This window comes from Camelus dromedarius, unplaced genomic scaffold (assembly GCF_036321535.1).
Source record: "Camelus dromedarius isolate mCamDro1 unplaced genomic scaffold, mCamDro1.pat HAP1_SCAFFOLD_180, whole genome shotgun sequence".
In the NCBI taxonomy this organism is placed as follows: Eukaryota; Metazoa; Chordata; class Mammalia; order Artiodactyla; family Camelidae; genus Camelus; species Camelus dromedarius.
Genome location: NW_026989839.1, coordinates 88,510 through 107,811, shown reverse-complemented (window position 1 = coordinate 107,811; position 19,302 = coordinate 88,510). Strand labels below are relative to the sequence as shown.

Here is a 19,302-nt window from a genome sequence, read left to right as displayed (position 1 = left end):
AGAAGGTGGTCCCTGCTTACGTTGCACCGATGCACCTACGTTGACTGACGCCTGGGGGATCAGCAGGCGGTGACATGTGAGGTTTACGGAGCCAGCTTCTGTGTAGCCCGGTGCTGGCAGCTGTGCCCTCAGCAGTGCCCAGGCTCCTAAACCTGACACCTCATCTCCAAGGAGCAGATGGGAGCGCGGGCTTGTAGATCACAGGGCCCTGTGAGGACAAGAACAGATCATGGCCACGACATGCCTTGCCCCTTCCTTAAGCATGTCCGGGAGAAACAGGAAATTCATCCAGAGCCCGCTAGGCACCTCACGCAGGTGGGACTCGGGTCCTCTTGCCTATCACTCACAGGGCTGATCTGGATATTCGTTTTATCAATTCTCTGGCATCTTCTCCTCCAACTTCCCAACAACCAGAAAGTAGAATCTGATCTTAATTAAGTTCAAGAATCACAGAGCACCGCCTCCACAGCGGGCCAGGCAGCAAGTGCAAGGTCGTCCGACCATCACCTGTGGGACCGCCATGAGCCCTCTCCAGACTCAAGGACCGAGGCCGTAGGCCGGGGGTACAAAGATTCCCTCACTCTCCCCAGCAAAGGGGGACCACCTCTCGGCAAAGGCATCTCACCCTCTTCTGCCCGAGGGACAGCACAATAGATACACGGGGAAACAGAGCAGAAGTTGGGGGGTTAGGCAGCCCAGAAGAGCTCGTCTGTAATTCCGAGGCAAAGTGGGGACGTTGACTTAATCACAGGGACAAAGTGAGGATGAACATTTCTCTGCTCTTTCCCATCCTCCGTGATACGCCTTTCCCTGCATAAGGAGTTCATTCGGAGTTCCCTGGCGGTGTTTCTGATATCCTAACATGGCATGCTGCCTGTCGGGCAGGAAGAGAGGGCCTGAGCCGAACAGGTGCTGAGCCTGGGAGGCAGGAGACACTGGCTCCAAGCCAGCTCAACCAGCGCCTCGTTCTGCCTCTCGGGATTCAGCATCTCATCTATAAGCAAAGGGATGAGACTGTCCCAGGAAACGCTGCCCAACAGAAATGAAATGAGAGCCATGTAAAGAAAGTTTCCCAGTTGCCACATTTAAAACGGTAAACAAAGAAACAAACCAACAAACAAAAAACAAGTACTAGAAACTGATTTTAAGAACATATATTACATAATCTACTGTATGTAAAATACTATCATTTTGACATGTAATCAATAGAGGAAGTAACAAGATAGTTTATATGCTTTTAGTAGACAAGCCTCAGCGTCTCATGTGCATTTGAACTACAGCACATCTCAGCTCAGACCAGCCTCCTCCCCAGTGCTCCTAGCATCAGTGGCTGTGGCTACTCTATTGAACAGCAACTCCAGGGGTCCCACCAGGGTCCTGGCTGAAAAGCAGGAGTAAGTGCTCTAAAACTATCACTAAAAGGATCTCTCTGAAACAAAGGCGGATTCACTTTTAAATGTCTGTAAACCGGCGGGCTGCACCTCCCTCCCCCCTTGGATACAAAAGAGTCCTATTCCTTGCTGATCCCTTTCTGGATGGAGAGAAGAAACCCGGCACACAGCCAGGGTGGACTGGCCTCCAGGTAAACTTACCTGCTGTCTGTGTCCAGTCCCATGAAGTCCTCCTTCTCAAACGGCATGCAGAGGAGTGGGATATGGTCCCCAGGCTTGTCAGGGGCCCCATCCAGCCACTTGGACTTGAGCAAGATGAAGAGTGACTCAGTGAAGTCCTCGATCCTCTTCTCCACCACCCTGCAGTCCTCGTAGATTGAAGGCCACGTCGGTGCGCGGCTGCTTGGCTTACCTCCCCATGCAGCACAAAGACAAAGAGCTGAGAGTCATTAAGCGTGATGCCATACAGCTCCTCTGCACGTGGAGCTTCTCGAAGGCCTTGGCCGAGAGGCAGTCGGTAATGGTGACAAGGCCCACAACCATGCGGTGGGTCTGGAAGACGCTCCATCCATTCTTGGGCGCATAGTGGTGCCTGTAGTGCGTACAGAGTGCGCCCTGGGAGCTGCACGGGCTGATCTGGCTCACCAAGGAGATTCGCTTATAGATGCAAAAGAAATTCTCCTCTGAGATGATCCCCACTGGTTTGACCACCACGGGAAGAGCCTCATAGTCCTCAGCACACTGCACGTAGTCAGGAATGCTCATGTTGCAGGCCCTGCCGAGAGGGGAGAGGAGATAGTGGTAAATATTGTGCTGTGTGCTGTGGGCGCCTCTGGGTTGCGGTGACCTGGTGTGTACCAGCCAGAAGGCAGGGGAAGCCCAAGCAAATCCAGGGGTACAGTTTGTCCTTCAGAGCCTGCACATGGCTACCGTAGCTCGGATCACTTTACCCAGCTTTTGGTCTAGGCTTCCTGCCCCTGCAGAGAAGGGTCATTTCTTGTTTTCTGTTTCAAAGCACCTAGCAAGTCTAGCAAGGACCTGATGCAAAGTCACTGCTCAAAAATGCGGAATAAAGAAATGAAAAAAGGAACTGCTTTCCGCAACCCCCTTCAGCAGAATATAAAGAAAAGGACAACAGTAGGAGCAAAAGATGTGGATTTCAATTCCAATTTAATTGAACCCCTAAGCTGCAGAATAATGGATAAGAAAACTTGCCTTGGGGAGGAGGGTACAGTTCAGTGGTAGAGCACATGCTTATCATGTACGAGGTCCCAGTACCTCATTTTAATAAATGAAACAAATAAATAAACCTAATTACCCTCCTCAAAAAATACTTTTTAATTCAAAATTCAAAAAACACCTTGCAATTGACACAACACTGTAAACTTGACTATACTTCAATTAAAAAAATAAATCCTTGCCTTACAAGAATATATCTGGATTACGGAAGTGCGCAAATGTAAAATGCCTAGGGTACCACCTGCATAAAAACGGGTGACGACAAATTTACTATCCCTCCTTTATGAGCTATATTTCCTTCGGGGGGGGGTAATAAACTCTCTGAGCTAATTTTCTCAGATTTAAAAAAGCGTAAATATTACCTGATTCTCAGTACTGCTGAAGAATCAGATAACCCTATGAAAGCATCTGACCCACAGAGGTTACTCAATAAATGTTTGTTGAATGAATGAATAAACAAGCAAAATGAATGCTGCTCCCTGCCACAGACCATCATAATGGTACTGCTTGGAAATCCCAAGCCCACGTTCCACCCGTCTCTACACTAACCATGTGGGTGACCTGGGCAGGCATGTGTGCTTCTCTAAGCCCCAGTTTAATCGTGAATAGAAATGATGGCAATAACACAAACCTCAAATTGTTAGTGAGTCAGTAATTAATCGTACCCCAACTTTGCAAGATGGAACCATTAAGGAAAACTGGGAAAAGGGTCCATAGGCCCTCTCCATATTATCTCTTACAACTACATGGGAATCTACATTATATCTCAAAATAAAATTTCTACTTTTTTAAAGAAGGTATTGAGGTTAAATGTGCTCACTGTCTCAAAAAAGGAACACACAGAAAAAATAGGACAATGCCCAGCACATGAGATACACTCAGTTAACATTCCCACTGAACCCACAGGTCCCTCCAAATTCAGAGCAAGAGGATGGGTCCTCGTGGCAAGAGGCCACTGCACCTGAAGCTAACAAAGCTAATGGTGCTCACTTCCAAGAGTCCCTGTCACCACCCTTGTTCTAATTTTCTATTTGTAATTTTTTTCCTTTTTATTACATAGAAACTCCCAATTGCATAGCCTTCACCTGACTAGACATCAAGATGGCATCCCTTCAAAACCTGACCACAGAGATCATGATGGCAGCCCTTCTTGGTGAAACAATAAAATGAAAAGCCATTTCCACAAGACCTCTGTGTAAATCTACTAGGGAACTTCATCCTGGACTGAGGAAGAGGACTGGGGAGGAGGGGGCAATCTGGGGCATAGAGAACTATGGGCCACCTGTCCCACGATGGACTTTAGACTCAACCATCACCGTCCAGGAAATTTAAAATACACAGCGACATAGTGCTATGGGCAAGATTTTTTTTTTTAAATCCCTGAATCCCTTGCAGGTCTTGTTTCTACTGAGACACAAATAGATTATGTGTATATTGTTTCACAAAAGCCTTAAAATATTATCACCCCAACTTGACACATCAAGAAACTGAGGTAGAGAGGTTTGTCACATTGTGCAAGATTAAAGAGAGGCCACGACAGACACCATATTTAAATCCAAGCCCCTGCTCCAGTGCTCACACTACAAAGTGTGACATACTGCCCCTTTTCTGCCCTCTCCCTGCAATAAATCTCTGAAGAGTATTTTCTGTGCAACCTGGAATCACAATCACATCAATTTTCCACAAAGAGCTATGTGACTCCTTGCAGGAAGTAACAAAATCTAAAGTGTTGGGATGGGAGGAGAGATTTGCATTTTCTGTTTCTCAAAGGAAACATGGCTTTAAAAGAAACTGAAAAGCACTTATCTAGTCTAAGCCCTCATTGTGCAGAGAAAGAAACGGAGGGTCAGAAGAGATGAGGAAAGTGCTTTATTAACAAATATTTCCTCAGCACAACAACAAGCCAGCGCTGGGAACTACTGGGGGAGGATCTGGGAGGCCCAGGAGAATGAGTGTTAGAAAACGGAAAGAGAAGAAGCATACAAGGCCCTGTCTCTACACCACCATACCATGAAATTCCACCAAATTACCCAGTATGGGGGCAGCCAATAATAAGGTGGGGTAAACAGGTTACAGAAACCTGGAAGTCTCAACCATAGTGGAAATTCCAACATTTACTATGTTTTTTTTCCCAGTTCAAGCATCAACTCAGTGGGCACTCTGTACCAGGGACTACACGAGGCCTGGAGTTCTCCCAAATACAGATCTCTATTACCACGTGTGCAAAGCACATAAAGGCCACCAGAAGAAAAGCGCTCACAGATAACATGGAATTACTGAAACTGAAAGCAGCCAAAGAGCATAGATTACTAGGAAAAATGGTGCTGCTACAAATGGACTCATGGACATAGAAAGCAAACTGTGCTTAGCAGGCAGGAAAGGGGAGATTAACAGATACACGTTAATAAATATAAAATAAATGACAAGAGCCTACTATATAGCACAGGGAACTATATTCAATTTCTTGTAATGAGTTCTACTAAAAACAATATAATACATATGTATATACATATGCATATGTTTATAACTGAATCTCTGCTGTACACCTGAAACTAACATTGTAAATTGACTACACTTCAATAAAAAATAAATTAAAAAAATAATTAAAAATAAAAGCAACGCCATTAAGAAAAAAAAAAGAATACTGTAATCCCCTTAGCTGTAGGTGCTGGAGAATCCTGGTTGCAAGCACCAAGTCCACTGGATCACTCCAGCACTGGCTGTCACTCTTTCTGACCATTAGAGAGTCACTTGGCTTCACTGAGGTTACTTTTCTCTTCTGTGAAAGGCTACAGTAGCAACTAACGATGTATAGAATCTCATCATTCACAAGCCCAACAATTAGTGAGGACTTCCCATGGGCCAGGCTCTGGAGAGATGAAAAGATACAGTCCCAGATATATTCATGGGTAGAAGAAATTTATGCCATAAAGACATTAATTCTTCCTGTTTTGATAAACAGATTCATTGCAATTCTGATTAGAATTCCTACCAGATATTTCATGGAATGTAACAAGTTATTTTATGGTCAGGAATAGGCATGAAACTTCTTTAGAAACACCACTGAGGAGGGGTGGGTATGTCACTCATTTTCACTGGTCTTTCTGATGTGATGAAAACGTTCTGGAATAATAATTGTTGCACCACTGTGAATATGCTAAAAGTTGCTGAATTGTACCATTTAAATGGATGGACTTCATGGTGTGTGAACAATATCACAATAAAGCTGTTATATGAAAAAATATTTCTTGACAATTATTTTTCCCTCTATACTACTAGTCTGCCCCACGATTTAAGAAAAACAAAAAACCAAAACAAACCAAACTGTGCCAGGAGCTCTTTAGGACTGCAATGTTCCTGGGTCTCCAACGCCTCTGGTGGTGCTGTTCCTGTTAACGCACCCTAGCTGGGCTGGGCTAGTTAGGGACTGTAACTATCTTTTTAAAATCGACGGTTACACGTTTCACCCTGGGAGTGGGAAGGAAGGAGCATGTCACAGCCTCATGCCTTCAGCTCATTTTTAAATGAACCAAGCCCTGCTTTCAACACTGTAATCCCTGGCACTATAAAAACACGTGACATCAACAAGCACCGCCATCATTACACCTGAAAGTGTTCAAGGTACTTACCTGGGGCAGAAACACTGAGGGAGGAGACAGAAGCTCGCTCAGCACTGAGGATCCACTTTCCCGACCCCACCAGATGCTGCGCTTTACAGCCGGAGGCTCTCAGCCCAGGGAGCAGCGCCCACGCCGCTGAGCTTGTCCTCAGGGAGCAGGAAAGGAAGAGCAGGGCAGCCCCGGGGTCGCGGGGCAGGGAAAGCGGGGGGGGGGGGGGTTGGTGGAAACGCGGGCTGCAGCCCCGCTCGGAGGCCAGCCCCAGCCCCAGCCGCCTGCCCCCGTTCGGGTCCGCAGACCCCACCCGCCCGGGACACAGCCCGCCCAGGGGCGAGGACGGGCCGGCGGCCGAGGAGAGGCAGCCCGGGAGGAGAGGACTCACGGGCGGGAGAGGGGAAGGGGACGCCAGCCACGGACTGAGGGGTTCCCGGCTGGGTGAGATGCTGCAGGTGCACACCTGGCCATGGACAGGTGTGGCCGGGGCGCCGGGGTAGGTGGCGCGGGCAGAGGGGTCTGGCCAGAGCAATTCAGCTGAACACAGGCTGACTGGCGCCCTGGGGGGCTGTGACATGCCGACCGCCCTCCCGCAGCCGCCTGACCCCTTTCCCGGGAGCCCCCCACCTTGCACTTCCACAGCCAGAGGCCCCGGCCCCGTGCAGGATCTAAAGGCCTACCGGTCGACAGAGCTGAGAAGCCTTTGGGGCCGATCCCCGGCTCGGAGCTGGAGCTTCCAACCCGCGGTCCAGCTGGCACCGACTGCCCATGAGCAAGAGGGCCAGCGATCCACTCTGGGTTCTGCGAGAGAAGGTGGGGCAGCGAGGGAGGAAGAAGATGGGAGGGGGAGGAGAGGAGGGGAAAAGTGGAGGGAGACAGATGGACCGGAAGAGCAGAGAAAAGGGATGGATCTGGAGAGGGGAGGGTCGTAGCGGAGATGGAGAGAAAAAGCTTTACCTCTGGGGGCACCCCGAAGGAGGCGGCAGTCTTGCCTCTGTACCATTCTGTTACCCTTCACGGCCCGCAGCTCATGTTTTAACTCTCGGATCCAGCCCTCCATCCGATGCTTCTGCAGAAACCCTATGGGTATCACACCCGTTGCCCCCACGCGGAGCTGGGTTTTCTGTTGCTCTGGGAACCAAGCACCCGCAGGTGTTGTCGCTCAGAACTACCTTGGGAAGAGTACCTATTCCCCTTTTACACGCTGGGAAACAGGCAGGCATGATCTCTGCCTTAGTTCCACTCTCCCAGGTGTTGGGCTGGGGGGGAGCGGGGTGGTACAAGATCAGAGCCCCAGACAGAGCAGACTGCCTGAGTGTTGGTGCACAGTCCCCATCCCTCCTGGGTAAACCACACCCCACCCTAGTGGAACCATCAAGGGCTCACAGTAGTTCCCTGGGTGTGGGAGAGCTATCCTCATGTAAAGGAAAAGCCCAGCTGGGCTAACAAGCTAAGTCACAAATCTAAGTGTGATAAGTGTCGATTTACTGATCTAAATTCTGCTGGGCTAACTCGTAAATCTGAAGTTTAGTGTCAGTTTACTGGGCTAACAAGCTAACTCGTAAATCCAACCTCAACATGTGTCAGTAACGTGATCTATTACAAGTTGATAAGCTCCAGTGTACTGATTCCTTGCTTTATGTTGTTTGAGCCTTATTGGCTAATACCCCTTACTTGTAATTAACCCTTTAAAACCTCATGTGCATGTCTTGGAGTTGCTCAGAACTTCGGAGCAGAAGCCCCTCTGAGCCCGCCGGCATAATAAATCTGAGTACTCCAACCCTCCCAGTGGTGCTTGTTTCTTGGCTGGCCTGTTGTTTCCATAACACTCAGTTCCAGTGCCCTGCTTGCTAGGTAGATAGGAGTGTTACCGAGTCCAAAATAATTCTTCTCAGTGCAGGACAGGCCAATAAGTTGGGAGACCAGGTGTTGGGGCAAGGAATAGCAAGTCTCTGTAGACCTAGATGGCAAACTAATGTCCTGGAAAACCATCTCCCCAAGTCAGAATTCAGGCTCCTTTCCTACGTGCTTGGTTGTTGCAATCTTCCTGGTGTAGGAATTCCTTGTTGTTAGAATCCTTTGTTCTTGCAGCTATCTGCCTGGGTCAAATCTCTGTAAACCTTGAACAAAACAAACGTTATTTTCTATTCTGTAATTTGTTATCTTTTTATGAATGAAAAAGTGTTAAATATCCTTAAAGTTCAGAGCCTTCAGAATAGGCTCTCCTGTATATTTCAGGCTCTAAGCAACATTGTTTTACAAGCAAGATGAAGCCTAGGAGACAGAGCATAGTGTTTAAGTCAAATGAAAAGATCTAATATGGAGTCAGATTTGTTCTGTTCTATTACCCGGGCAGAAGCCACTTGAGGATTTAAATCCCTTTAAGTTAAAAATAACTAAAACTTTAAAGGAATTTACATACATATTTGGGAATGTGCATAGCATATCTGGAAAATCATCCAAAGGATAGTAAACAGTGGCATCTCCAGGGAGGGCTGGAAGAACAGAGGATGAGGGAAAACTTCTTTCACTTGTGTAGTTTTGTGCTCTGTTTGAATTTTTTTTAACCATTTGCATGTATTTCTTTTTCAGTTAAAAAAATGTGTAATGGAGGAAAGGAGTAATTAGCTCAGCAAATACAGCAGCCATGGAATCACTGAGTCATCACTTTTGACTTAAGCCAGGAAGCATTTATTGACTCTCTCCAATGTGCCCAGTGCTGTTTTAAGAATTCTTTTATTAATATTATTTATTATTATTATTACTATTATTATTATTATTGTTATTTTTATTTTATGAAATAATAACAAGGTATCCCCCACCCCTGGCAATGGCTGGTGGAAAACCAACTGAGTTTTTATTGAGTTGTTTTCCAAGGAGTAGATATGAGTTATAAACTGAACACATCTTCAGGGCAAAACAGGCGGAGTGGTTTTACAGCACTCCAGACAGCTATGAAGGGTTTTCAATAAAGGTGCCCAGAGCCTGAGAGAGAAAGCCTCTAGGGCCCTAGAAAAAGCTGCCCAAACTGCCTTCTCCATGGCACTACTGAAGTAGGAAAAAACAAATCTGACTCCATATTTGATCTGTTCCTTTGAATTTAAGAAAACCACGTTAATATGCTCCGGTATTTTCATGGGTAATGATGTCACAGAGGAGACGGACAGGTAAACAAGGGACCACTCTGCCGTGATCACTGAGCCGGGGAACGGGATGGGCGGCAAGATGTATGACGCAGCCATAGTAGTGCCCGTGCTTCTAGGCAGGTAACCAAAGTCGCCTCGACAAGGTGTCAGATACTTGTGCCCACGTCCTAATCACCTGACGTGTATTAAAGAGAAATGGAAACTTATAAAAGTCCAATACCCTTGGTGGGTACACCGTCCAAAGAGCAAAGTCACAGTTTGACAACTGGCCATCCCGGTTCCCTGGGATTCATTCTTGGAGAATCTTAGAAACCACTCCTCTGTCCTTAAGAAGTGCTGCATATTTGTCCTATCTTTGGCTCAGGGATGGAGCATGTTCAAGTGAACTTTAATGTCTGCACAGATTTGACTGTCTTTCTCCAGTTTCACGTGTCCATTCTAAAGAGGCCTGAGCTAAGTCCATCCTCCGAAATATCTATTCCCTCCAGTGACAGCTCATTGAACCTGCAATTAAAAGCCAACTGAACAAGACTGTCTGTCCTCAGCTAAAAAGTTCACCCACCCTTCACTGCTTTCTTAATCTCCTCTCCTGGCTAATTGCAACAGACTAACACCTCCCTCTACCAAGCTCCCCAACTATGTCAGTTTTTCTCCCCAAAGAGAAAGTAAGGTCCATAAATGAGGAGTCAACTCCATAGTCACCTCTGAATTCCTAGCATATAGTAATGTTAATAAATAGAACTATGATTATGGCTTCTTTCCTTTAAAACATTTCTGGTTATTTGAATGAGACCTTGGAAGAGAGGTGTTTGCCGTCCAGTATCTTGATCCACAAGACTCTGGAGGCCTTTTTCGGAATGGCTGCTCACTGATTCATTCAAACCACAGCTTCTCATTCCAGGAGTAGCTGTGCTTCTCTGCCAGGAGTTTGTGGTCACTCTCATGCCAGAAGAGCTTTAAACTATATCCTTACTTTGGATTTGTAATTTTTCCCCTCTTCCAACAAAATTGACTTTCCTTACTGTCTTGCCTTGAGGAATTTTTTTTTCCTAGTTCACCCTTAAGTAAACCATGCTTCTCGGAATGGGCTTGGCCTTACATATGATCAGTCATCCAACTCCCAGTGTGAGAGGCTTCGGGCTCACCTCCTGCCCTACTGTCAAGGCAACTGAAACTCAGTACAGGAGCCAACAGACACCCCAGGGCTTCTAAGGCTCATGTATCACCCAGAATCCCTGCTTTCTGGTTTGTCTTGGCTTCTGAGGATTTCCCCTCAGTTTCTTGACAATTAGCTGTGCAGCTTGAAAGATGAGGAAGGAAGGTTTTATTTCTTAATCCGCATTTTAAGAAACTTGTGTAATGAAGGTTTTCACAAGTTTCTACAACCCTCCATTGCCGAGACAGAAAACACACTAGATATTTTCTATGTTTAGCTATCATGTGTATTTTTTCTTTTGTTTTCTTAACTGCAAACAGACATCTTTTAATTAAAAAAAATTAAGGCCCCAAATAGGATAGAGAAAGGGCATACAAAATTAAAGGGCAAAGACAGAAAAATGATAAGTACTCTACAAGGTTAATATAATACTTACTCTATGGATCAGATCAGCAATTCTCAGTAACAGCTATTTGAATTATTACCATGAGGTAAAAGGTCTCCCTTGTCAGGAGATGGCTAATAGAAAATAGAATTAAATCAACAAACTAAAATTCTAAGTCTGGCGAGGTACAGAAGGCTACCAGCTAAATGTGTCGTCTTCTGGAAAGGAGGGAGGCTCACCAGCTCTTTACTGTGGAGCCTGAGCCCATGGGAGGACGGTGAAGTGAGCTCTGTAAGTACCCAATTAGCAAAGTGGGTGATGAATAAAGAGACGTGAGCTTTGATGACAGAGATGATACTACTATTCACTTGTCCTGTAAAGTATGTCTTCACGTTCAGTGATCACTACCTCAGCGTCCTCAGGGATTAAGTTTATAGGAAAATTCACAGCCTGGGCCCAGACCTCCTCTTTGAGCTCGTGACGCTGCACTTAGATGTCGCAAGGGCAACTCCAACTCCACCTGCAAAGAGCTGACTTCATGATTCTCCTCTCATAGCCGTCCTGCCTAGGGCCCCTGGTCGGGGGGCAAGGTGTCTCTGCCTCTCCGAGCTCAGGCCCATCACTCACAGGTGTGACTGGACCCCTCCTTCAGGGCCCAGATTTCCTCAGTCACCGAGTCCAACCACCCACACCTGTCCTACCAGATACTCACTGGCACTCACTCAGCACTGACTCTGTGCTGGGTACCATGCTGCACACTGTGGACACGTTATCTCACTGGATCTCCACAGCAGTCCTGGGAGGTCGGTACATCACTGCATTTATTGATTAGATAAATTGTTTCTCTTCCTTGAGTGCATCATCCAAAGTGACACGGCTACTGAGCCACAAAACTGGGACTGAAAACCACTTGAAAATTCTACACTCCTACACCTGGCAGCCACCCTAATCTGACTCATCACATCACCTCCAGCTGAGCCTTCTAAATGTTTCTAAGCATTCTACAAGACAAAAGTGATCTACGAGAGCACCCCACTCCCCTACTTAAAATCTGTCAATGACTGTCCACTGCCCTTAGGAGAAAGCCCCACCGGGCCTGAGCACAGCCCAATGGCCCGGCATCTGCGTTCCCTGCGCGGCATCGCCCCCTCACCCACCACACAGCTCTACACTGGCTGTGTCCAGGACAGGGATGCTGACTCCGTACAACCCGGGGCTCGTCTCAATCGAACAATGATCACCTTCTTCAGTGTCCACCTTCTTCACTGCTGACTCTCAGAAAAATGTTTTCTCAGGATGAATCAATATCTTTTACCTTACAACTTCCCGTCATTGATAATGAGCTCCACCCAAAGAGAGAAGACTTAATTCTCAGTCTCCTTATCTGTAAAGTGAGAATAACAAGAAAATATGTGAGGTTTTAAGAGAAATAATATTCATGTGAGGCTGAGGGACAATTCCCGACATACAGTAAGCACTCAATATGTGCTTACTTATTATTAATAAGAATATAATGCATTCCAGCAACCTTAACTCAATGTTTTATGGCTATGTCCAACAGACTACAGACACACTGTTGGACGAACCGCTTTGAGCGGATCAGCACAAGCATACTGGGAAAGGTAAGCGCTGACTCCGGTTACAGCTGCAGCCACCCAGCACTACGGGGCGGGGGCAGTTTCTCAGACTATTACATGTTGCTTGAGCATTTAATTGTCACTAATGAATAAAGACAGGTGTTCTTCAGTCAAAGCTCCTGAAACATAAATCTTCAAAGATTGATGCAAATTAGATTTCAAGTACAACACTCTCTCTAGAAATTATTTGATAATAGTCTTAGCTCCTCTGCACATCAAAAGGGCATGTTCTTAATATATCTGACTACACCGAAAGTGTTGTTTAAAAGAAATTAAGATGAAGCCATCCTAAATAAGCTCTCAGTATCATCTTCACAAAGCCCCACCCAAGGGTCTCATTTCTCACTTCCACATAGGTGTTCAGGTAGCTTAACCTGGGTCTTGGTTTCTTATAACATGGGGGTGGGAAGAGTTGTGGATAGATTTATGTTGCAAATATAAACCTAGGGTAGTTGCTGCATAGAAATCCTAGAAATAAACAAAATGATATATAGTCCTACCTCAAGAAGCTCAGACTTTCCATTTACAACAGCATTAAAAATTAAATGAGAGATACATTTAACAAAAATTTACAAGATTTGTACATTGAATATTTTGAAGTATCACCAAAACATTTTAAAAGATCTACATATATGGAAGACATCTCATGTTGATGGAATGGTAGACAATATTGTTAAAAATGTTAAGACTCCCCAAAGTGATTTACAAATTCAGTGGAATCCCTATCAAAATTCCAGCTGACTTCTTTGCAAAAATTTAAAAACTTAACCCAAAATTCATATGGAAGTGCAAGGGGCCCAGGACAGCCAAAGCAATCTTGAAGAAGCAGAGCAAAGTGGGATGACTCACTTTAAAGTGTACTAAAAAGCTATAGTACTAAGTCAGTATGGTACTGGCATAAGTTTGGATAAATAAATCTATGAGACACAATAAAATCCCAGGGGGAAAAAACTTACATTTACAGTCAGTTTTCCACAAGGGTGCCAACAACACTCCATGGAAAGAATTGTCTATTCAACAAATGGTGCAGGGAAAGCTGGGTATCTGCAGGCAAAAGAATGAATCTGGAATCTGGACCCCCATATTTTATATAACAAATAAAAATTAATTCAAAATGGATCAGAGACAGAAACGTAAAAATTAAACCTATAAACTTTCTAAAAGAAGACACAGTATAAATCTTTGAGGTCCTAGGATAGGCTTTGGTTTCCTAGATACAATACGAAGAGCACAATTGATAGAAGAAAAAAGCAGATAAACTGGGCTTCATCAAAATTAAAACCTTTTTGTTACAGAGGACATCATCAAGAAAGGGAAATGACAGGGGAAGGGGGTATCTCAACTGATAGAGGGCGTGCTTAGCAAGAAAAATAAAATAAATCACTACATCTAATTACCTCACCTGTAAAGAAATTGTTTTAATGTTTAAAAGAACTAAAGTGAAAGCACAATCTGCAGAATAGGAGAAAAATTTTACAAAGCATGTATCTAATAAGAGACTAGTATTCAGGATATATAACAAATGCTTACACCTGAACAATACAAAGAAAATCGACCCAATTTTTAAAATTTCCAAGGATTTAAAAAAATACACAAATGGCCAATAAGCATATGAAAAGAAGCTCAGCATCACTAGCCATATCAAAATGAAAATGAGATCTTATTTTACAACCACCAGGATGGTTATAATCAAAACATGCACAATAACAAGTGTTGTTCAGGAAGCAGAGATACCTCATATGCGGCCAGTGGAAAGGGACAATGGTGCAGCTTCTTTGGAGAAGTCTGTTGTTTCCTCAAAAGGTTAGAGTTATATGGCTCAGCAATTTCACTCCTACATGTAGAGTCATCCCTTAGTATCCTCGAGGGGTTGGTTTCAGGAACCCTCCATCCTGGATTCCATAATCCAAGGATGTTCGAGTCCCTTTACAATCAGCCATCTGGATCCATGAAGTGGAAACTGCAGATATGGCGGGCCAACTGTACAGCCAACAGAATGAAAACATATTCTCACAAAAACTTGCACATCAATATTCATGGCAGTATCATTCAGAGTAGCCAAAGGTTACAAACAATATCCATCCATCAATGAACGGATAAACAAAATTACCAAGAATAGTCCCACAAACTTTTGGTCATTGAATCTTTGACAAAGGAGGTGAGAACATACAATGGAATAAAGACAGCCTCTTCAGAAAATGGTGTAGGGAAAACTGGACAGCTGCATGTAAATCAATGAAGTTAGACTACTCCCTCACAGCATACACAAAAATAAATTCAAAATGGCTTAAAGACTTAAACATGTAGACAAGACACTATAAACCTCTTAGAAGAAAACATAGGCAAAACATCAGGCATACATCTCAGCAATGTTCTCCTAGAGCAGTCTACTCAAGCAATAGAAATACAAGCAAAAATATACAAGTGGGATGTAATTAAACTTACAAGCTTTTTCACAGCAAAGGAAACAGTAAGCAAAACAAAAAGACAACCTATGGAATGAGAGAAAATATTTGCAATAAATGAGACTGACAAGGGCTTAATTCCCAGAATATATAAACAGCTTTTACACTTCATAAGAAAGAAAAACAAACAACTCAATCCAAAAATGGGCAGAAGACCTAAAGAGACTTTTCTCCAATGAAGACATACAAATGGCCGATAGGCACATGAAAAAATGCTCAATATCATTATCAGAGAAATGCAAATCAAAACTGCAATCAAATATCACATCTCGCCAGTCCGAATAGCCATCATTCAGAAGTTCACAAACAATAAATGCTGGAGAGTCTGTGGAGAATAGGGAACCCTCCTACACTGTGGTGGGAATGTAGTTTGGTGGAGCCATTGTGGAAAACAGTATAGAGGTTCCTCAAAAGACAAAAAATTGACCTCCCATATGACCCAGCAATCCCACTCCTAGGCACATATCCAGAAGGAACCCTAATTCAAAAAGACACCTACACCCCAATGTTCACAGCAGCACTGTTTACAATAGCAAGACATGGAAACAACCTAAATGTCCACTGACAGATGACTGGATAAAGAGGTTGTAGTATATTTGTACAATAGACTACTATTCACCATAAAAAAAAATAATAAAATAATGCCATTTGTAGCAACATGAATGGACCTGGAGAATGTCATTCTAATTGAAGTAACCCAGGAAGAGAGAGAAAAATACCATATGAGATCGCTCACATGTGGAATCTAAAAAAAAAAAAACAAAAAATGAAAAAACAACCAAACAAAAAGATAAACTTATCTACAGAACAGAAACAGACACAGAGACATCGAAACCTAACTATGGTTACCAGAGGAGAAAGGGTGTGGGAAGGAATAAATTGGGAGTTCAAAATTTGCAGATAGTATGTATACAGTAAACAGCAAGTTTATACTGTATAGCACAGGAGAATATATTTAGTATCTTATAGTAACTTATGTTGAAAAAGAATATGAAAAAGAATACAGGTATGTTTCTATATAAATGAAGTGTTGTGCTGTACACAAGAAACTGATGCAACATTATAAACTGACTAGAATTCAATGAAAATATTTTTAAATAGACAAAAACGAGAAAAAGAAAAAAGATACTATCAAATCAAAAGAATAAATTACTGATTGAGGCTACAACATGGGTGGACCTTGAAAGTTTATACTAAAATAAGCCACACACAAAAGGGCAAATAGTGCCCTTTTAGGTGAACTGTCTCTAAGCGTTTATTGTACTATTCCAGTACATTTTCTGGAGGTTTGAAGTCTATCAAAATCAAAATAAAATGTATTATTCATTAAAAACATAAAATGATTCCTCACAGGAGGGCTTTAATTATTAAATGCAGAAATGCATGTAAAGATCCTGGAACAACAATTTGCATGTCCACAGAGAGTCAGTGTTGTCACTTCCACTCAGAGGGTGGTGCCAGCGCTGATGAGGGCTGCCTCCACTCGCTGCCCTGCAGAGAGGAGTGAGGGCCTGGGCTCTGACAGGAAGGTTGACCATGAACATGGGTTAGACAGAGCCACTCCCCAGACTCTGCGTTACCCAGCTTTCTTATACAAACTGCTCCATCTAACATAAACAAGCTACAGGGATGGATCTTACAACACAGGGAATATAGCCAATGTTTTACAATAACTATAAATGGAACATAAAAATAAAAATTGTGCAACTATTGTACACCTGAAACTTATATCATATTGTAAATCAGCTATACCTTTATAAAAAATTAAAAAATAATTTAAAAATTTTATCACTTTAGTATTCAATTCGGTTTTTAAGTAACTACTAAACAGCTTAGAAAGTATAAAATATTTAAGTGTGATAAGTTTGTTTACATATTTATTTACTTTCAGCCTCCTGCTAAAAGAGAAATTAAACAATTTTTTTAAACACGGCTTAACAACCATAACAAAAAGACAAAAGTGAGAGTGAAGACAAAATGGAGATTGAATACTTAAATGAAACCAGGGGAAGGTAAATTCATAAAAATGAATGCCATGAATTTAGGGTAAGTGTTAAAGGCCGACTAGAAATTCAGCTGTAAGATTCTTGGCAGCTAAAGCAAAAAGTAAAAGATGATGGGACTGGTGGTAGAGCTCAGTGGTAGAGCGTGTGCTTAGCGTGCACGGTTTCCTGGGTTCAAGTGCCAGGGCCTCCACGAACAGATAAATACACCTAATTACCTACTCCCTAAAGAGCCCCAAGGAAAAGAAAAAGAGAAATTTCTTTACTAAAAAAACCTGATATTAAATTTAGATTAAATACTAGAAAACAATAAAAGAAAAATAGAAACGATGAGTGACACAAGCGATAATGCCCGTGAGATAAATCTGCAGTGGCTGCTGGCAGGTACCCATGTCCCACGAGGGAAAATCTGAAACATCCTTCTCACCACTCAGAGTCATCCTCAGCCCACACCACCCCTCCCCCTGTTAAATACAGGAGCACGGGTAGGGCCCGGCCTTTGCTCTCTCTGTGTCATCACAGTGAGACAGGATGGAAGGGGGCAGAGCACAGCCATTCAAGGAAGGCCACAACAATTAACATCAAAATGGTGAAGGATTCAATCCCCAATAGGCCTTGAGGCTCAAGATGAAGAGATATAACTTCTAGCAGAGCTTGAGCTTCATTATACACCCATTGTAATAGTAACATGGTGAATTTACATGCCCCAAGGCACCATGGCCATCCCAAGGCTAGCCACAAAAGGTCACAGGGTGGGAAATGGCCAACTCCCTGGGAATCCCAGCCCCTTGCCCTTAGGCTGCTCAGTCTACTTATTAGCATATGAAACAACCAAGCCCAAGAAAACGAGAAACACAGCGCCACCTCGCGGTCACCACTCTCTCTCCCTCTTCCGAGAAGGCCCACACTCTGTCTGTGGAGTGTGTACCTACTTTTAATCTGAGCACCCGAACCCCACAACTCGTGGCCTTTCTCTTGCCTTTCAATGTGTCTCTGTGAATAAATCTACCATTACTCAACAGTGGCTTGCTCTTGAAATCTTTCCTGCAGGAAGCCAAGGACCCATGCCTGGTGGGGCACATTCCAGGGGTTCAACCAAAGCCTGGGACACAGCCCTTCTCATGCCCCACATCTGTTTTCTTGTATCAACAGGACTGGGATATGAAGGGAGTTCTGAGGCCCCAGGTAAGGGACAGAAGCAGCCCCCAGGGCTCAAAATGGCGGGAAGGCCCTCCCCCAGCAGGGGCCCTGAGGTCGGCCCTGTTCTCTGTGGTTCCCTGTTGTGCTGACCCCCTAGCCAGACAGCGTTCTCCTAGGCCTGTCCCCACAAAACCCTTCTCTCCAAAATACAAGCACATCATGTCACAGTCCTCTTATTCAACCAGGAAGTTTTCAGCGCACTTTTTCCTTCCCTAGTAAAGAATCTATCTGTCCTCCATCCCATCCCACCACTTCTTTCTTTGTGAGAACTCTGTACTCCTCACATACCATCCTGAACGCAGCTGCCTTGCTAGCTGGGACCGAGATGCTTCAGTCTCACACAGCCTGCGTCCTTTCACTTTCCCCTTTCTACCTTAAAAAGCCTTTCCTGAGTCTCCCACCCCTCTGATTCTGAACTTCACAAAGTGCTGAGTTTGCAGTCACTGTGTGCATACCTCCCAGGTTTTGGCTAGTTTTCCTTCGAAAGATCTTCACTAAGGAGCTGCATCAAGAGTTTAAAGAGGCTATTCTTACATCTGAGCTGAGGAGCCTGCATAAAATTTAAATGGCTTTGAAGAGAGAGTTAACCAGGGACAGAGAGGCCGCAGGTCCTAGTCAACAGTGTCATGAGGCAAAATGTTCTTCAAAGGCTCAGAGTGGCTTCTGAACACGGAGTCGGCAGGGAGGAGATGCCAGGCAGTGAGTGGGGTGAGTGACACTGGGTACGCTTCCCCAGCTGGGGAAGAATTGGATTTTGTTCTAGTTTTCCAAACAATTTCTGACTACCTTTTTCTCTTATTGTCACATACCATTTCCTACGAATTAAGAAAAATCAATGTCAGTCATTTGTGCCACTTGGTAGAAGTTACACGATGCCATTCACAGGGCTGGGATATAACAGCCACACCAGTCTAGGTTGAAAGACCAGTGGGGTTATTTCCAAGGTAATCCCGGGCATGCAACAAACTCCCCAGCTTCAATTACCTCATCTCAAATGTGAGGCCAATAAAACTACCAAGCAAAGTGCGTGATGATTATGGCCGAAATCTGTTTACTAGGTAAGTGCCCG

The 19,302-nt window shown here is 44.1% G+C and overlaps 1 protein-coding gene across 1 annotated transcript in view; it reads right to left on the bottom strand.

Moving 5' to 3' along the window:
* LOC135320895 (uncharacterized) overlaps positions 1-19,302 on the bottom strand; it is a 142,665-nt gene that overhangs the window by 49,979 nt on the left and 73,384 nt on the right. The window contains exons 22-26 of the mRNA XM_064484092.1: positions 14,300-14,545; positions 13,522-13,609; positions 6,260-12,312; positions 1,593-2,166; positions 21-208 (exon numbers count right to left, since the gene is read on the bottom strand). The gene's annotated coding sequence lies outside the window, so the exon portion shown is untranslated. The remainder of the gene's footprint in view (positions 1-20; positions 209-1,592; positions 2,167-6,259; positions 12,313-13,521; positions 13,610-14,299; positions 14,546-19,302) is intronic.